General features: G+C 32.1%; 1 protein-coding gene across 3 annotated transcripts in view; it reads right to left on the bottom strand.

Moving 5' to 3' along the window:
- LOC132548932 (diacylglycerol kinase beta-like) overlaps positions 1–17,828 on the bottom strand; it is a 122,890-nt gene that overhangs the window by 63,404 nt on the left and 41,658 nt on the right. For 2 of the 3 annotated variants that reach the window (XM_060212835.1, XM_060212837.1), the window contains exon 3: positions 17,540–17,636. The gene's annotated coding sequence lies outside the window, so the exon portion shown is untranslated. Of the gene's footprint in view, positions 1–8,082; positions 8,129–17,539; positions 17,637–17,828 lie in introns of those variants that run through there. The other variant, XM_060212836.1, reaches the window with a different exon arrangement.

Raw genomic sequence — 17,828 nt, 5'->3', positions numbered from 1 at the left:
AAAGGGACATATTACTTGGGCCCAAGAAGAACCACATATTAATCTTAAGAAATAGCTTGGCTGCCAATACTTCTCAAGAAATTGGGATGACAAAATTTAAAACTACACACATGAATATTTTACAATCATATCTTTTATATCACACAATAATCTTATCATGCTGTGACCAAACAAACCCAGACCCTATTTTTTCAAGAATTCAAACAGAAAATCCCCTCTCAAGTACATTTCAATATGAAAGTCTACAAAAATCAATTATATTGTTCAGTAAACATTGCAATCACGGACAGGGATGGTTTTGATGTTTTTGGTAAACATTTTCATATCTCTGGTATCTTATTCTAGTAGAACTTGTATGGTGTTTGGTGCAGGTGTCATTTGGAAAACGTCCATGTTGACATAATTTAATTTGATAAATAATAGCTGCTGTTCAATCCGAATGAAGTGACATCGCTAAAGAATTTTGAAATCTGTGGCAGTGTGTCATGATTATAAAGTCGCAAATTGAGTTTTATCAACAGCATACAGCAGCAGTAAACTGGATATTAGCAACAGATTCAAAACAAAGTTGCGTTATCTCAAAAGATCTAATCAAGCTTAATCTGAATATAATTTCAGAAATCTGGGTTTCATTCACATTGCTTAGAATTTGTGATGCCACTTACATTGAGTGACTTTTCAGGTCTCACGACTGTTGTGATTAAGCGAGTCATTAATATATCTTAGCAATCATTGTATCCATGTTAGAAACACAAATGAGAAATTTGTAAACAGTGTGTAGTGATAACTGTATTTTACTGGGTATAGGCCTATGCTCAAGAATAAGCCCACCTCTATTTTTCATTTACAGTACATAGGCCCATCTTTGGGAATAAGTCCATCTCCATGAAATGTCTAATCCACTATGACAAAAGGGAAAATTATGGTTTAAAAATGATCATTTTGTTTTAAAAAATGAAAAAATAGAATCGAAAGTTTTTCTGACATAAAACAATTTTTCTGTCAACCAAAAATGGCCTTTTCGGACGAAAAAATGTTCTTTTTTTTTCTCTAAAACACAAAGTTTTCAGGTGAAAGTCATCCTCCCCCCCTTCCAATTATGAAGTTTTCTGGTAAAAAAAGATCTTTTCCATTCAGTACTGATATTTCATTAAATCAGTCCTAATAAAAATATCAAGACTGTTCGTTTTTTGTTCTTGATTTTGTCGACCAACAACACCAGGCTCAGAGCATTTATTTCGTCTAGATTTCTGATGAACCTTGTCAGAGATATGATCATTTGTTTGCACAGAATTCATTGCACACATTTTGATGATCCATATATGTTCTTAATAAATTCACTGGAACAAATTACTGCAGTCAGAAAGATCCAGATATAGAACGACTCCCTTTGTAATAGTCAGTTTCAAAATGAAGTTACAATATGAAAAGTGAAAACGGACAACAGATTCCCAGGGATTTTCCAAGTGTTTTACATATTATTTGACTGAAATGTGAAAACATGCTGGAGAACTTTTAACAAGATATAATCTAGAGAACATTAGCAAAAATAATCCAGACAAGATAAAAATGGCAGCCATCATTGAAGTTTGCCTCTTGATAGTCAACCTATTTGTTTTTAAAACAGCGAGACACAATACAAGTCATGTGCTTATCCTATGTCCTGACGCGAGTCATGTGCTTATCCTATGTCCTGACGCGAGTCATGTGCGTATCCTATGTCCTGTACTGCACATGTGCTTATCCTATAAATGTATTTATCCTATGTCCTGCGAGTCATGTGCTTATCCTATCATCATGTGCTTATCCTATGTCCTGACACGAGTCATTTTATCCTATGTCTTCATGTGCTTATAGTCAACCTAGTCATGTTTTTAAAACAGCTTATCCTATGTCACAATGTGCTTATCAAGTCATGTGCTTATCCTATGTCCTGATGCGAGTCATGTATTTATCCTATGTCCTGATGCGAGTCATGTGCTTATCCTATGTCCTGACGCGAATCATGTGCTTATCCTATGTCCTGACACGAGTCATGTGCTTATCCTATGTCCTGACGCGAGTCATGTGCTTATCCTATGTCCTGACGCGAGTCATGTGCTTATCCTATGTCCTGACGCGAGTCATGTGCTTATCCTATGTCCTGACGCGAGTCATGTGCTTATCCTATGTCCTGACGCGAGTCATGTGCTTATCCTATGTCCTGATCATGTGCTTATCCTATGTCCTAATCATGTGCTTATCCTATGTCCTGACAGTCATGTGCTTATCCTATGTCCTGACGCGAGTCATGTGCTTATCCTATGTTCCTGAATGTGCTTATCCTATGATCCTATCCTATGTCCTGACGCGAGTCATGTGCTTATCCTATGTCCTGATGCTATGATTAAGTATAATTTCATCAATTTTGTCTGCTTTATCAGCGAAGCAAGTAATCCAAGCCAGATGCAAGTTTCAGGCCTAAACGTTCTGTAGCCTTCTCATTGAACCAAATCTTCTCTTTAAGTTGGGAGAGAAAACTACAGAAATGTTTATATACATATGTTTATTTGTCTCTACAATTTACATAGTGACTAAAGTCGGGACAAAACACCTTTTCTTTACCTTGTAACTTACAATTTTACCTGTCATGCATAATACACTTGTCAATACTTGAATGCAACAAATGATATATTGCATCAGTTTTTATGAAATATTTAAATCATACATACTGACATAAATTTGATTATTATCTCCCTAATTATAATCCAATATGGTGGCCAATATTTTCCCTTTTGCATATAGGTTATTATTTGTGGGTAAGCCCCTCCCCTACTTTTAATCATTTTCAGTGCACTAACCCCATGGATTTATACTCAGTTAAATACAATATAATTTTACAAATTCTTTTCATGAACAAATGTAATGATATATTACAAATGAATTACAAATATTATGATCCAAGAAGTGTAAATTATAAGACAAATTAGGACCTATCAGTTTTTTATGGCATTTAAATTTTTGTACTCACATATTTATTTTCATATGTACACTTTTGTATACATGCTTATGAACATTCCTCATATTCCTGCATAATATACAGATGTAAATGCCCAGTATGTCATATCATATGTGAATTCATTTTCATTGAAATAAAATTGCTTTATATATAGAACTTTTTTGACACCGATTCCTTATCTCTTCCAAATGTCCAATAAAATATATAATGTTGTTAAATATTTATACATTTAATACATTATTATAATAATTCTTTGAAAAAATTGAATGAAATACTAATAAAGAAAAAACAATGATTACATATTCAGACATTTGAATTTGAAGTTATCTCCCTTCTTATGCAGTGATGCATATTTAGAGTAAACTTGGAATAATAAAAAAAGCTTAAAATAGAGTCATGAAAATGTACCATATCATAGACAATGTACAGATAACACATTTGTATAGCAAGCCATGATAAAGTAAAAAAATTAAATGCAAAACTTCAATCATATTTAACTAAAACCAATCTACAGATAATTTGTAAATAAGAACACATATTACCCCCTCCTTATTACACTTATCTATTTCCTTTTTACATAAAATCAAACGATTACACTTTGGCAGTAAAAACATCCTTATTGACTTAAGAATGTAAACATGAACTGGTAGTCTTAGTGTAAATCACACACTGTCAAAAACTAAATCCTATTTACATTCCTTTTCGATTAAACCTGCACTTGATTTTCTATCTTGTTTTAGACAGGAAGATATATGCCGTGGTAAATTTTTGATATCTAATACACATGAGATCAATATATATACATCCTTTATCAATTAAAGTTACTTTGTATATGTACCAAATGTGATATATGTCATTGCCTATGGCTCCTTACTTGCTGAAGTGGGAAAAATATCAAAACAAAGGATATTATGGGTCCAGTATGTTGTGTATTGATATTTACTGTCAAATCACAAGTCATGTCCTCATCAAGCCATCTGATTACTTCTCATTCCAACTTCTCAATGGTCAACCAATTGTACAAAATCAGTTCAGATGGGAGTATACATATCATGTAATCCCAGAAAGAACCAGCTACGACAATTCATTATCAAGTTGATAAAACGAACATGTTAAGGTCAAACATGCAGTCAACATGCATTTACATTTCTACTTTTATTCTAAATTTAATAGCAATTGGAAAGGAACATAATAAGAATTGAAGTCTATAGGACGTCAAAATCCTACTTAAAGAAACAGCTGTGACCTTGATGTCAAAATTCCTATTGATAGTAACAGTGACCTTGATTATGTCACTAGCAATAAATATCCATCAAATGATGATTGTCATGAATTTGAAGGCAATCAAATGAGAAATACAGTCTCTGCAGTGATGATATTGTTACAAACATATACAGAAATAATTTGACAGTCAATACATATGGGTACAATCTTAAGGATTAGGCAGAATGTGATAATTTCATCAGTGTACACAGCCAAACATACAAATGAATGACTTAATAATGTGTAATTAGAGTTCTCATGTGTGAAGCTATATCTACGTCTGTTGGTGTTGTCAGGTCATATGAGTATTACATAAAGTTTTGAAAAAGCTTTGAAATAATATGCCACAAAGTATGAAATCAATATTAAAGGTCATATTAAGCCAAACTTAAGTCTTATATCTAAGGAATCATGTCACACCATTAACTGCCTATGGTAAAAGTATGCTCAGGGTAGGTCAATCATATAAGACTTATTTCCAGGGTTATAGGCCAAGTGATTTAAGAATTATTTCCCTTTACAGACATTGGAGGGATACAATCCCCCTTAACTCTGGGTTATAGGCCAAGTGATTTAAGAATTACTTCCCTTTACAGACATTAAAGTGGTACAATCCCCCTTAACTATAGGTTATAGGCCAAGTGATTTAAGAATTATTTCCCTTTACAGACATTGGAGGGATACAATCCCCCTTAACTCTGGGTTATAGGCCAAGTGATTTAAGAATTACTTCCCTTTACAGACATTAAAGTGGTACAATCCCCCTTAACTATAGGTTATAGGCCAAGTGATTTAAGAATTATTTCCCTTTACAGACATTGGAGGGATACAATCCCCCTTAACTATAGGTTATAGGCCAAGTGATTTAAGAATTATTTCCCTTTACAGTCATTGGAGGGATACAATCCCCCTTAACTATAGGTTATAGGCCATGTGATTTAAGAATTATTTCCCTTTACAGACATTTGTAAGGTACAACTTGGGGTGATAGGCTGAATGATTTCTGAATTATATCCCTATATGGCAAAACTTTATTGATACAATCCCTCATAACTCAGAGTATGCCATGTTACATTTTTATCTATGATTTTCTCCCAATCTAACTCATTTGATTTATAGATGTAATAACTTACACAAAGAACTCACCAGTAAATATTGTTGTAGCATCTGTATGTACATCAACGTATGCAATGGATAATGAAAAGCCTATAAAACAGCGACATCAATGTGGTGACAATCCAAATGACATAAATAACATAGACATTATCAATTCATAAATTTGCACCAAGACTTAAAATAAGTACAGGCAATCTTCCACAAAAGGATCACAGTGTCAGATGCATTAAAATTTGATTATTAGATAAGTCAGCAATGATGTAATGATATCACATGAAAAGCAGAGCATTACAAAATGATCGCACATGATAATATCAGGCATGGTTATAACATCACAGGCTTCATTTGGTCACAGCTTTTTAATAAATAAACATCAATCATTTTATAACGATTGTGAAATAAGTTATTCCAACTTATATAAATCATTCTTGTTGTCTGGATGGAAGTGCCATAGTTCTTATTTACCTTTCCATATGAACACTATTGTTCGACATTCTGCTGAATCATGTGACAGACAATAAACAAATACATAATTAATTGGTGCTAGTGTATCAGATGAATCATTTCCCCGTCATTTGTAATACATCCTTACCATGTGCTATCTTTACTTTTGCATCAGATGAAATTTTGGATCTTACCTGTATCACAATCAACAGCTAAATCATTTAAATACTGTTCTAAGTATACTGTAAAAATACTGTCAAAAATTAGCGGAATCAAATTTTAGCACATAATCTCTTATTGCCAAATAAGGGCAATGATGAATTCGTGAATTAATAATGATAACTATCTATTGACAATACACAGAAGTGACAATCATAATTTAGCGCTATAATTTCAGCACATAACTGCTACAATGAGATTAAGGCATTAATAGATATGTTTGTAGTACTTCAATTTGTTAATTGTTGAGTAATTCCAACTGTAAGCCACCTTCTTCATTTCAACTCTATTAATTTTTGCTACATGTACATCCCTGTAGTGAAACCCTGAAATCCTTGTGGCATACAATTTCATAACCATATGATCCTAACAGGGAACAAGTCATCATATACCCTGCCAAAGATATTGATATGATCAAGACAAGGAACACTGGACAGATACCCTGCCAGAGATATCCATGTGATGCTGACAAGGAACACAGGACTGTGTACCCTGCCAGAGATATCCATGTGATGCTCAGAAGGAACACAGGACTGTGTGCCCTGCCAGCAATATCCATGTGATGATGACAAGGAACACATGACAGATATCCTGCCAGAGATATCCATGTGATGCTGACAAGAAACACAGGACAGATACCCTGCCAGAGATATCCATGTAATGATTACAAGGAACATGACAAGGCAAGGAACACAGGACAGATACCTTGCCAGTGATATCCATGTAATGATGACAAGGAACACAGGACTGTGTACCCAGCCAGAGATATCCATGTAATGCTGATAAGGAACACAGGACAGATACCCTGCCAGAGATATCAATGTAATGATGACAAGGAACACAGGACAGATACCTTGCCAGAGATATCCATGTAATGATTACAAGGAACATAGGACAGATACCCTGCCAGTACACCCTGTCACCAATATCCTTATGATCCTAACATTGAACAGTTTCTTGAAGGTATATAATGTCCCCCTGGACTGTGGAATAAAGCAGTCATTAGCACATTCATAGCCTTTTAAGTTTCTAGGCCAATATCAAGTTGTATGCATGTAGGACATGTAGTAAAGAAGACATATTGTAAAAGTATGACAATAAACAAATTATTATGAATGGTCCACTTCCCCTGTACTTAAGGATAAAACATAGTACCAGAAATAAACAAAGGACCTCTGCAGTATGATAATGTGTTATATACATCCATCCCAAGATCTCACAGCTTAGCAATCAGAGGTGACAAACAGTATAGGAGATATATTCACATATAGTCACTGGACATCAGAACACATTGAACGACACATAGAGTATGTACATGCCTGTTGTACTCTTGTTACAATAAACTGATCCTAACTACTAAGTCAGCAGTACTTTGGATAGCAACCAAAATGAATTTATTCACCAGTTTTATATCTTATTCTCTTATCATACATATACACCCTACAGAAAATACCCTAATTACAGCTTTATGAGATTTATAGCACATGTCTGTAAGAACCACATAATCAAAATATCAAAATTATTTCATAATTTTTTTCTTTGATTTCACAGACACACTCATGACACATTTATAACATAATTGTTTCCTAGGTTTTCTACAGATGTCTGTAACTAATTATAAATCTAAACTCGGTGATTGCCCACAGGTCCCCACAGGAGAGGCCGGAAACCAGACAACACTTACATGTATATATACATGAGGAACATCGTTCTTAAATGAAATTTAAAAATAATCATATGTATGTAAACATGCAGTGAAGACCAAACCCTCCGCAATTCATTCTTCTACATTAACATGATGTTGAATTACAAATTGTCAAGATAATATGTTATCATGAGTATGACAAATTAATATATATATGTGTACACAAGAACAAGACTGATCCTCTGATATATCATATACATTTAACAGTGTGTGGATTTCAGTGCACATCCAAATATTACACAGGTCATTATACGAAAATTATGAAAATTGATCAAAACAAAGTAGATATATTAATAAGCTGTACTAACATTATATAGTTAAATAACAAGAAACCAACCTTCTGATCCAAGCTTAAACATACACCCAACAGTTGTACAGCATGTGAGCTCCAATATGTTTATATTTTGGCTGTTTGGCCAAGGTATGTGTGTATATACATGTGTACAGCCCCAACACATACTATGTATGTATGATTTTAAAGCCCTGCTGTTGTGAATTGACAGTATTGACAATAGAAGTTGATGGCTCCCACCCACACACTACAACACACTTCCGATATACCTTCACACCTGTATAGCTATAAAAGCCTAGGCAGACTGATTTTCTTGGTCACGTTTTGGCACACTAAGACTCAGCTTGAAACCCAATCATCTTCATTTATGAAAAAAAAAATTATAGACTTACTGACACATATATATGTGTTCATCTTTTCTGTGGTGTGATGTATATACCTAAACATGTTCTTCTATCTTATACATGATGAATGCAAGTGATTAAGTAAAGCATAACATAACTTATATGACTATTATATTATATGGAGCCAAGATTTTAACTACAAAAGCATAAGTGATAACAGTTCACACATACATATTGTCAAGTTAGGTTTAAAGTTCTTTTTATTAAGCTATGAACTTCAGTCATGAAGAACAGAAAATGCAGAGACAGACATAATTATTTGAACATATCAAGGATAACCAGAACACATTTTAAACACTACCCTTCTACAACACCTCGGTTTATACTCCTTGTACTTTCTCATGAATCTTTTTCTAAATCTACAAAATATTCTTGAAGAATTTGTAAAAACAGTGATATTTATTTAAGAAGTATAAAGAAGTTCTGCCGGAAAATGATCTTGGCTGTTCAATAGGTCAATAACCCAGTATACAGACAAGGAAGTAAGCAACAACATATTAGACATAAAGTTCTGACAAGTGGGAATTTCCCTTTTAAATCCACTTTCAGAGTAAAGGGATGTTAGGGGTCAAGACCCAGCAGGAGCAGGACATTTTCCATTACTGCTTCCTATGGTCAGATAAAAGTGCCATTGTTAGCAACTTCAAGGGTAGAAGCTTATTTGGAGAATGGGAATGAGATGCTTACTTGGAGCTTGAAGAATTAAACTGGGTTGTAGTGTTGAACACTTTGTGAAGGAGATAGAAATGAAGATGTAAAAAGGACAGATCACCTTACTTTAGTCTTAGCCAGCTATATATAGTAGAAATTTGCCCTCTAATCAATCAGCACAGTGTCTACTTATAATTATTAGAGATTAAGATGTTGCTACATGTATATTTTGAAGTTCCAGATTCAGACAGGATTAACATTTTTCACTACTATTTCCTATTATACAGATTATCAATACAGTGTGCTAGACAATGTATCACTGTGAGTTGTACATATACACTTTAAAATGCTTAAGTATATATTGCCTTCCATATAAAGAAGATTTCTGATTCATGGAAGAGTTATCCTCCCTGAAACACATGAATTGTATAATAGTTACCAACTTCTACATAATATAGGAACCTTTTTACACACAATACCTGTGATTTGCATTGAGAGTAATCCCTAACAAGGATGTATAAATTTCTTAACACATTTAGAAGTGTAGAATACAACCCTAGATGTTGTGATCAATATTTCCTGACAAACTTTAGAAAAAAACCTTTCATCTCCATAAAGACTTTTATAAAACTTCTTTGAGGTTTATTCCCGTAAATGTTTCACTCAAAAGGAAGTGTACCAGCCATTCTGTACAAACATCCACAGGAGGTGGTTATGTGTTTATCTGTCTATCTGTACAAGTAAATAAACATATACCCTAACATGTTTGACATGTGATACATAAAACACTTAATCACTAGATAATGATACATATAAACAGATCACAATCTAACATGGTCATTCACACTAAATTCCCCTTGGGCCCACAGTTTTAGAATGCCCAGCTCATCAGACTTATATTACAGTCATTCACACAGTTATCAAGGACTTTAAATACTGGCTCTTTTTCCTAGTCAACTCGTGGCCACTTTCATTACATCATAGGACGTCTAAAATCCTAGTTTATATAACACACAGGTCATGGCCTATTTAAGTACCCTGCTCTTCAACAGCATTATACAAGGCTTTTCATTTTTTCCTGGTGTCCATCACATAGTTTATTTTAGGGATCTAGAGAAAAGATACATATATATATAACATGTATACTTACTTAAAACAAACCACAGTCACATTAAGATATTTTCAAATATAGCAAGAAAGAAATATTAATTAATGTGTATCTTTTTTTGGCAAAATCATGACTATCATAATATACCAAACAGATTCTATATTGAATTAAGCCCTTAAAATTCATTAAAAAAAATAAAAGTTTGGCTACAATATTAATTCTATACCGATACATGTCTACATGAATTAACAAATTTAAAAAAATGATAATTAAAGGTTATCAAACAGGGAATTTTGTCACGGACCTATGTAGAAATATGATCTTCATAATGACTGATATTTTCGTTGTTACTTACCTGTGTTTCTCTTTTGGAGAACATGACATCATTTAGATTATGAACTAAATTTGAAGCATTAAGATCTATTAAAACAATCTAAAATGTTTTCTTTGTTTTCAATGGTCCAAAGGTCAATCTCGGATTTTGTTTTCCTATTGGTTTTGATGTTTTTAACATAATCAATACATTTATTTAACAAGAAATTACAAAATTACTCTACAGATGTTCTGTACCATTTGACATCATATTTCTTTCATCGGGGACACAACGCATATGCTCAACAATAAAAAATATTTACAGTATGAAAATTTACTTCTCTTTTGAGACACACTAATTCTCTATCCAATCCATAATAGATCAGCATGTCTGTGAAAGTTTGTCTTTTAATGCATTTTCCACAGATTCCGTTAATGGCCCAATCTCTAAAATCTTGAATTTTTTTATTTCCTGATCAGAGACTTTAAATTCAGGGGAGATAATAATGCATGCAACTATACACAACTCAGTCAGAAGGTCAAAACTGCAGTGTATCATATATCTTTCTGCATGAATGGTCATTTGTCAATCAGAGCATAGAGTGACCAATGCAAAGATCAATGGTCAGTTTGACAGGTGCTGTTTGCCATCAATACATCCTGTGGTTTGAGGTCACAAATTTAATCCCAATTTGTATAATGATTTGTCAGCTTCAAAATTAATATTAATATCAATTCCATTTAAAAACAAAATATTTCACCAATTAATTTATTCAAAATCATTATCAAATCAACGTTATACTTTGATGTTTAAATTTATATACTGCAATCAGAAGGGAAGATATTTCAAATGAATATGATATAGAAATTTTATAGAACATGCACTATAAGTCACTCGGCTATATTGCTCCCATTGCCTGCCTGTTGCATTCACAGAAAAAAATAGGTACATCTCAAAGGAATTCACCATCATTACATTAATGGTATAACATTATACCATTAATGGTGATTCAGGTTTGTGATATACAGACTGGAAACCATCCCCTAAACATCCAAACAGCCACAACAACAATGGTGAATCTTTTGAACCTGCTTCAAGAAAGACAAAATTTACACGTTCACTTTACTTTGTAAAGAAGTTGAATCTTAATGTTAATGCAAAATAAAAAAGGTCATGGTTTTACAAGCAACATCAACAGAGCTACATTGTAAAGAAACACAAATTCATATGCATCTTGTTTAAATGTTAACATATGCAGCAAAAGTAATTACTTTTGAAAATATCATTTTACCTTGACATTTGACTTTTAGATATACATACAAGGATACAGCAGCTGGATGCTTGTTCTTGTTTTTTTTTTTATGAACATGTATGTCTTGCGAGAAAGGGTTTACCAACATGGACCATAACACACAGGCCACTACTATAACAAGAGTGGCCAGTAGGAACTGAACACAAATGAAGATTCTTGTATCTGAAATCTTTAAAAGCAGCATACAGTGTGTGTATATACCTGGCCTGAATAAACAACACATCTAACACACACTAATCAAGGTTTAAATCCATTTCTAAAACACTTGTCAATATACATCATAGGACATTAACATACTGTGGCAGTTATTCACCTCCATATATAGAAATTTCAATGGTCAGAGGAGCAACAAATCAGATTTGTTAAATTTGTCTTTTGTATATAAATGTTTACTTCATAAAACAAAGGAAATAAAGTAAAGTATTGTCAAACATCTCTTGAAAAATTTTGCCATTAAAAATAAACTCTACAGTAAATATTTAGTAAGGCATCCTATTTTATCTTCATCCTTTCATGTGTTACTCACAAGCAAACTCTGCAAGAAACAGTCTTTGTTAAAGAGTACACATTAAATGTAACCAAAATATACATATTGACTGACTGAGAGACAGCGAGGATAATTTAGAGTAATCTCCCTTGATATCACTGGTTGGATTGATGCCATGCATCTGAGCCTGAACACCCTGTTGTACACCTGTGGCAGATTTTAATTAAATATGACAACAGATGTAGCAGATATTAATTAAATATGACAATGTTTATCTACCAAGCTTATTATACTGAAGGTATTCACAGTCCAGCAGCAGACTAGATTTAGCAGTAGACAGAATCATGATTACCTAGACCTCGGCAGGGTGATATTTTAACAAAGTCTTATATTTCAATGATTTATAAATTCAAAAGTAAATAGCATTTAATCAATGAGTTTGTTCAAGGCGTCAAGAACAAACATTATATATACAAGTATTTCATGTGAATTTTAATAACTTGATACATTTCAGTGGAGTAATACTTCAACATAACTTCTAAAAGCATGTGTATGGAAAAATTAATTTTGGCAAAGGATTACATCACACAATGTATGTATATCTAAGCACTGAACTTCAGTCTTATAGCGACATTTATAGTAGTTATAAATGACAGATATTTGCTGACAATTCAATAATCTATTTGGCTAACACAATATAGTATACCTTTGTCGTGAGTATTCTGTCAATTAAATCATTGCAAGAGGTTACGGAAAACTATAAAATTAATCAGGAATCCTGGGGAATTAAAGATATATATGATCCAAGTTTCAAGAGATAGACATCATTTGGAAGAAGATACACATTAACATATTTATCTCTGATCAACCTTTGTATAGTTTGTTGTATTCCCCATTGATCTGCAATATGACAAATATGAAACAGAACATTATATTGAAATTGCCTCAGAACTATATTCTGTAATATTGACTAGGATTCCCCTATGTTTTGGATCTATAAACCGCCCCCACATCATCATCTTGATTTATATGATATACACCAACAGAATGTCAGCTTGTGACCCACATCCATCATACATAAAACACATGTTGTATAATAATACATTAACCTTCATAGCAAAATATCCCAGGACACCATCTTTGTTATTAAAATGACATTAAAAATATATCTTTCTAGGAATTGTATGATACTATAATGTCCCCCACCTCACTTCCCCCTCCCATATGGTGCCCATCCACGTGGCTATCCTCCCCTACCACCAATGAAGTGTTATATGGGGTTCAGATGTAATACACAGTGAAATTCTGCAAAAATGTTAGGATGCTAGTCCAGAAAAAAAAACCTGCAGAAAGATTTAATTTCAGAAACTGAAGTAGTAAAAGGGACATAACTCTGCTAAAAGAACAAGACCTTGAAATCATACTGATACCATGTACAAAAATTGAAATAAATGATAAAAACTGTGAGTGAAGACAATTTTACAAGATGTGGGACAGATGGACAACTAAGCAGCCAGATCGCCAAATATGAAATGCAGTACCACTTTTCTTCCAGCATCTCATCAGGCAGTCTGGAGGTGTGTTTGTACTTTTTTTTTTAGCAGAAAGTACTTGTTTTATTTATAGATTTATATTGTGATCAAACATTGAGATAATCATCTCTGTCTACATGTTTCTTCTTCATCATGAAAAGTGCACAAAATACTGGTTATAAATGACTTGTTATGGAAACTTCTCCTACTAATCAATCACAGATTGTCACAGCTATTCTAGTTCTAAAACTTTTATTTATTGTCTTTTTATTTATTTTTCACATCTAAAACTCTAAAACGATATCCAGTATTTTTCTGAATTTTCAAACACAAAGAAAAAAGAGAAAATTTTCCTAGTATATTTAAACACCTTTTTTGAAATTACACGGTGATTGACAGGTAGAATATACTGTATTTTGAGGTTTACCACTACCAGTTTTGTTATTCAGAAGTCTATACATAAAGAGTGCACACGGTAAACACAACACAAATCCAAGACTTTCACATTAAAACAGAAATCTCCCTCAATCATCATATCTAACATGAAGCATTTTCAAAAGTATCTGTTTTCCATGTTGATTTACTTGACAAAGAATGTTGTAAATCTAATATGAATAGTGACACCTAATTCACATGTACATAGCATAGTTTATCCAATATTGTTTCTAAGATTGATTGAATTTCGTGGTTTGCATGCCTCCACATCTGTGTTATTACATTCATTTTGGCCAATTTTGATTTCCATATAACTTGATAACCTTCTTGGTTTCCACACTTATAGCTAGCAACAAATTCATTTGGCATAAAGGTATCTACTAATAACTATATATTGAGAGGTGCTTTCTGCTTGTGTGTTCTGTATACAATCCTTGGTATAGCAAGGTTCTGTTTACCTTTTTATACAACCCTTTCACATGAAATATTATGTATATGTTAAATACTTCATCTTTGTTACTGTTTTGTAAATTAAGAAAAAAATAAGAACAAAAAATTGTCCTGAAACTCATTGAAACATTACGGTCCCAATGATAACATTTCACTTACACCTTCTTGCATTACTACATAAAACATAAAATTTGAATTATGAGTAATGATTAAAACACAATCATCTTACCTTCAAAAGAAAACCTTTACAAAATTCCATAAAAATCCTGTCTGAAAACACGATTTCTAAACAGAGATTTTTAGGTGTCCCTTAAGTGCAGTGTTTTGTTTGCAGAAGATTTGACATGTAGATATGTGGCAGGTTTACTGAGTGGCGATTTGCATGTCACTGTTGCATGATAGTGGAAAAGTCCCACCCAGTCTGGTAGGGATAATATGTACTTACCAGGGAGGGGGTCCATAACCCTTGTAATGACCTCTTTACGTTATAATACATATCCTAAACTTAACCGACCTATATTCCAACACAGCCTGAAGTAAACCTCTTTCATTGTGGTCATACACCCACAAAAAAGTACAAATACATTTTTTTTTTTCGATAAAGCTATAGACATCAATAAAAGGGTTTGATATTTATTAAAAAAAAAGAAAAAACCCTATTAAGATGACAATGCATGTGGTTGTACTACCACACCCTTACTGAGTAAACAAGATACCATGTAAACTGATGCGTAGGTACCTTCCGTTGTAATGAATCTATTCCGGTTTTCTCCATAAGTGGAGTGAATATCGTGGAAATTTTCATTACATTTACAAGTACACTGTAGTTGTTTAATTAATACTTGAATGACAAGATCTCTAATGGTACATAACAAGGCTATGTGATATGATAAAATGTGTACATGCGTCACCTGTGGTGTTGACTTTCATCAATTAATCGCTTAAAATTATTAATGTGCATATGTTTATATCCACTATAATCAAGCTTTGTTAAATACACCAAAATCAAATATAAGCTGTCATGATATTCTTCATCAAAATAAAGTACTAACATTGATCTCTGTCTAAAGCTGAATAATGCCAACCCTGTACTATCTGACTCCTCTATTTCATATGTATAATATGAATGCTCTATAATCTGAACTTTTTATGAACTGATCCAATTATAATCTGAATTATCTCTAATATCTGTATAATCTTAATTCTCTATAATATCTGTATAATCTTAATTCTCTATAATATCTGTATAATCTTAATTCTCTATAATATCTGTATAATCTTAATTCTCTATAATATCTGTATAATCTTAATTCTCTATAATATCTGTATAATCTTAATTCTCTATAATATCTGTATAATCTTAATTCTCTATAATATCTGTATAATCTTAATTCTCTATAATATCTGTATAATCTTAATTCTCTATAATATCTGTATAATCTTAATTCTCTATCATATCTGTATAATCTTAATTCTCTATAATATCTGTATAATCTTAATTCTCTATAATATCTGTATAATCTTAATTCTCTATAATATCTGTATAATCTTAATTCTCTATAATATCTGTATAATCTTAATTCTCTATAATATCTGTATAATCTTAATTCTCTATGATATCTGTATAATCTTAATTCTCTATGATATCTGTATAATCTTAATTCTCTATAATATCTGTATAATCTTAATTCTCTATAATATCTGTATAATCTTAATTCTCTATAATATCTGTATAATCTTAATTCTCTATGATATCTGTATAATCTTAATTCTCTATGATATCTGTATAATCTTAATTCTCTATAATATCTGTATAATCTTAATTCTCTATAATATCTGTATAATCTTAATTCTCTATAATATCTGTATAATCTTAATTCTCTATAATATCTGTATAATCTTAATTCTCTATAATATCTGTATAATCTTAATTCTCTATAATATCTGTATAATCTTAATTCTCTATAATATCTGTATAATCTTAATTCTCTATAATATCTGTATAATCTTAATTCTCTATAATATCTGTATAATCTTAATTCTCTATAATATCTGTATAATCTTAATTCTCTATAATATCTGTATAATCTTAATTCTCTATAATATCTGTATAATCTTAATTCTCTATAATATCTGTATAATCTTAATTCTCTATAATATCTGTATAATCTTAATTCTCTATAATATCTGTATAATCTTAATTCTCTATAATATCTGTATAATCTTAATTCTCTATAATATCTGTATAATCTTAATTCTCTATCATATCTGTATAATCTTAATTCTCTATAATATCTGTATAATCTGAATTCTCTATCATATCTGTATAATATGGATCCTGTGTTATATCTGTATAATATGGGCAGTGTATAATATCTGTAAAATATGGGCAGTGTATAATATCTGTATAATATGGACACTGTATAATATCTGTATAATATGGGCAGTGTATAATATCTGTTTAATATGGGCAGTGTATAATATCTGTATAATATGGGCAGTGTATAATATCTGTATAATCAGAACTCTGTATAATATCTGTACATCTAATAAACTAAACCTGGTATAATCTGAACCTATCATAACCTGGATCCCTGCAGAATCGACATTCCAATTTCAATACACTACTGAAATACACAGTATGCCATGGATTGTATAAAAGTATTGGTCCCCAGGATAATGTTGCACTCTCCGTCATGCATGTGCATCAAAGGGAAGTAATCATGCAGTGTTGAAATGATTATGAGAGCGTATTATTCACATGCCACAGATACAAATATGTCAGTTCTGCTTAGAGTATTTAATTTTACCTGTATGTCCATCCAATCTATAATGCAGCAGGTGTGACAATAATGAGATCTCCAGAAAAACAATGATTTAATCTATGAAAACTCCATCCAGTGGGATCTGTAATCAGAAAATTTTATCTGAAATCATTTTTAGCTAATGACATCTATACTTGTAAGTTTCTACCTGTGTTACAACATTGAAACTTATCAGTTAAGAAAAACATTCAGTCAATTCTATTACAGCAACAGCTTTGATTTAGAAAAATAGTCACCTGCCAAGTATTGATATAGAATTGTCTCCAATCAGACT

Source organism: Ylistrum balloti, unplaced genomic scaffold, assembly GCF_031769215.1.
Source record: "Ylistrum balloti isolate Yb309-2 unplaced genomic scaffold, AGI_CSIRO_Ybal_v1 Utg370036, whole genome shotgun sequence".
NCBI classification, from domain to species: domain Eukaryota; kingdom Metazoa; phylum Mollusca; class Bivalvia; order Pectinida; family Pectinidae; genus Ylistrum; species Ylistrum balloti.
This window is presented reverse-complemented; position numbering and strand designations above follow the sequence as displayed.